The following is a 3,813-nucleotide window of genomic DNA, read 5'->3' on the forward strand; positions in this document are numbered from 1 at the left end:
TTCTGTGCTCGCAGATTCCGTGTGGGCCTAGTTAGGCTATCATAAAATGCCATGAATATTTGTTAATGAAATTTAAGTAATGCTATTTATTTTCTCCACAGGGAAACTGACTTTTAACAATAATTGTTGAGCTTCAGTGTTGTTAATCAGTTGAACATACTTTTGTTGAAGCTGTTCACATTAATTAATACAACTTCAGGCCCATAGCCGGGGATGGGAGAGGGGATTCAGAAGACCCACCCCTCACTAACAAAGGTCCAGAATTTGTCCCATACATGAGACCATTTGTCCTACATTGATTGCTATGCCATCATGTTGAAAATAACCCATCGATAAAGGCTTTAAGACCTAGCTGAATCCTCTGTTGGCTGTTGCTAGAGTGTGACTTTTGCTAATCAGTTTTGGCCAATGCTAACAAATATTTTTCATGTGTCCAACATCCAGCTGTGAAAGAAAACACACAATCTGATGTAAGAGAACTTTCACTACTGTATTGTTTTTAAACAGAGAAAACATTTTATACCTTACCTTATTCTTGAAACAAAAAATGACCAATAAAAAGGTGTGAAGCACCAAAAGCCCATATTAAAATTGATTTGATTACTATTTTGGCAAAAATAATCAAAAACTTAAAAAAAAAAGTGGTTATGATGACCATCCGACAAGCTAACTTAGAATAGTGCTTAAAATGTCACAGAAGTGCAGTATTTAAATTTCATAATTTAATTCTGAAAAAAAAGAACCACTTCTTTTACCAGGCTGGCTACTTATTCTTAGAACATTCATATTCAAATGCATCAATCATACAGGAAAACTAGGTTACACATGATAATGTTTAATCAATAATGAAAATGTCCTCATCATTTGCACAACCTCAAGTTGAACATAAAGTACTCTGAAGTATGTTGGAAACCAGTAACTAGCCATTGACCTACATAGTAGGAAAATCATATACTATAGAAGTCAATGATTACTGGTTTCAAACATTTTTTTAAATATCTCCTTTTGTGTTCAGCAAAGGAAAGAAGCTCAAGCTATACGTTTAAGTGACATGACATCTTACATACAAAAGCCACTGGCACATGCAACTGTGCCAAGTCACACTTCTCGTGGCACAATCTGTTTTTATTGGTCTGTGTTACTGACAGTGTTCATGATCTACACAAGCTCCAAGTCAGGGTAGCATGGTGGCTTAGTGGTTAGAAAGTAATGCAGCCAGCAAATAATGTGCCACGCGAAGTGTCACTATAAGAACAGTAGCATGTGCCAGCGCCTTCTGTGTATCAAATTACTAAAGTTAAACCTGCTGCTGGAGAAATTAAAGAAAATTTGCTAAGCAGAAGCAAAAACCTGTTGAATCGCATTCACAAATGATGACTTGTAATAACAAATTGTGGAAAATTTTGGAAAAAAATTAAAATAAAGCATATTTGGAGTGACAGAATAACATAATATTATTGATATTAATAATATCATTGACAGGATATTATACATTATAATATCCTAAAGGAGAATGTCCGGTCATCTGTTGGTGACCTCAAGCTAAAACTAATTTGGCACACCAGCAAGTCCACTTCTGAATGGCTAAGTAAAAACAAATTAAAGACTTTGGAGTGGCCTAGTCAAAGTCCTGACCTGAATCCAATTGAGATGCTGTGGCATGACCTTAAAGGGGTGGTTCATGCTTAAAACCCCTTCAATGTGGCTCAAATACAACAATTCTGCAAAGATGATTGGGCCAAAATTCCTCCACAGTGCCTTAACAGACTTAACAGACTGGTGTTCCAACCAGTACTTATATTCAAGGGGCAAACAGTTTTCACACGGGGCTATGTAGTTTTGTATTTTGTTTTCCCTTAATAATAAAAACCTTAATTTCAAAACTGCATAATCAGTTTAGTTGTTATCTTTGACTAATATTTAAATTTGTTTGATGATCTGAAACAATAAAGTGTGACAAACATGCATGAAAAAGAAATCAGTAAGGGGTAAACACTTTTTTACACCATTGTATAAGCTAGCTTGAGCAATTGTTTATTTAAATTAGATTGTCAAAATATGAGTTAAAACTCTGACAAACATTTGTCAGGCTGAATAGCAATGTTAATTTATTCTCTGGCACTAGGTGGCGCTTAAAGACTATCAGTAATTCCATCATGAACAACGAACTGCTCTTTACGTTTTTAATGCAACTACATAATCTACACATTAGGATTAAATAAAATAAAGATAAAGCGAATTAGATTGAATCAACTGAAACACGAGTATGCTATATTGAATAATGGCCATGGATTGTATATAAATTATTTAATGTTGAAAACAATTAAGCTAGATTATAATATTATCAAATATCTCTCATAGAAATCGTTTTATTACTAATACTGTTGTTTCTTGACCAACAAACCAGAAGTCAACTGGACAGCACAATTCGACTCAATAAAAGAAAGGAGCAACAGTTGGACATTCCCATTTTGTTCAATTAAGGGGGGGGGGGGGGGGGGGGGGGATTGGTAGGCCTTTAATGACAAACTCTTAAATGATTCAACACGGATTTAATTATTATTATTTATTCATTTATTTTATTCAAAATATACTGAATATCCAGGATTATTCACATTCTTGTGTTAACTGTAGATATTGGGTGGGGGTGGGGGTTGTTGTCTCACCTTCATCTTCCTACAAATTCCGCCCTTACTTAGGTAAAATGACTTTAGGCGTGTGGGTCATTTGCAGGGCGCTCTCTGAGCTGTCACTTCTGTTTCTGTAGCTGCACTAGAAGAGAAACAGAGACATTGATGTATTATCCAGCAGGGAGGAGATGACGTTTTGCGCTCTGAAACAGGTACCCAGTGTTCAGTTTTATGCTACACAGGATTTTTCTGCACTCAGCAGATAATTGTCCTGTATTCATGCCGTTCACTACAGCGTAGTCCTGTCAGGCAGTCAAAATGGTGGTTAATATAAAGCACTTGGAGTTAAACCACCCAAACACTATAATCACACACAACTCAGATAATGTGTATTAAGTGAAATATACTATAAAAAGGGTGTATATCAGGTTTATACCTATTCAGTGCATGTATAATGTATCTGTATAAACGAAAACGTGGTCGGTAAAATGGCCAACATTTGATTGATGTAATTTTAAAAGTGTCAGAACTTAAAACTAACAACCTTATTTAAATATGAATAATACATTTTCCTCATGTCACAATTGCTGTTTTTTATCAATTGATCATTTTCATCATTTCTGAGTTGTCAAGTCAGCATTTAGTGCTATTAAGGCATCCATGTACACACCCAGATCAGAAATATCTAGAATTGTTGTGATTGTGTTGTTTCAATTTCTTTTGCCTTGTGTTAACTTCCATTTCTGTAAGAGGTTAAGCATTTTGAACTAGTGTTTTTCTAATATACAGTGAAAATGAGGATGGACAATGATGAATATCGAATGTTAAAATTCTAAAGCAAAAAATAATTTAAAAGTTAACAAATCCAAATATGAAACTATTGTTTTGGTCAACAATTACCATTGTAATTAACATTAATGTATTGTACTATGCAATGTATACATTTAAAAATCTAACAACTTGCCTCAATTTAATATTTATGCAAGAATAAATTAGAATTTTAATAAAGAAAGAAAGAAACTGTAATTGGTAACTTTTTTGATACATACATATAACCCTTCACTCTTAAAAATAAATAGGCTTTGTGAAGTGGAAATATTCACAGACAACCATTGAACAATCAATGGCAATAAATAACCTTGAATTTTCAAGAGTGTTCTAACAAGTCATCTTTTTACCTCAA

This window comes from Danio aesculapii, chromosome 16 (genome assembly GCF_903798145.1).
Source record: "Danio aesculapii chromosome 16, fDanAes4.1, whole genome shotgun sequence".
Classification (NCBI taxonomy): Eukaryota; Metazoa; Chordata; class Actinopteri; order Cypriniformes; family Danionidae; genus Danio; species Danio aesculapii.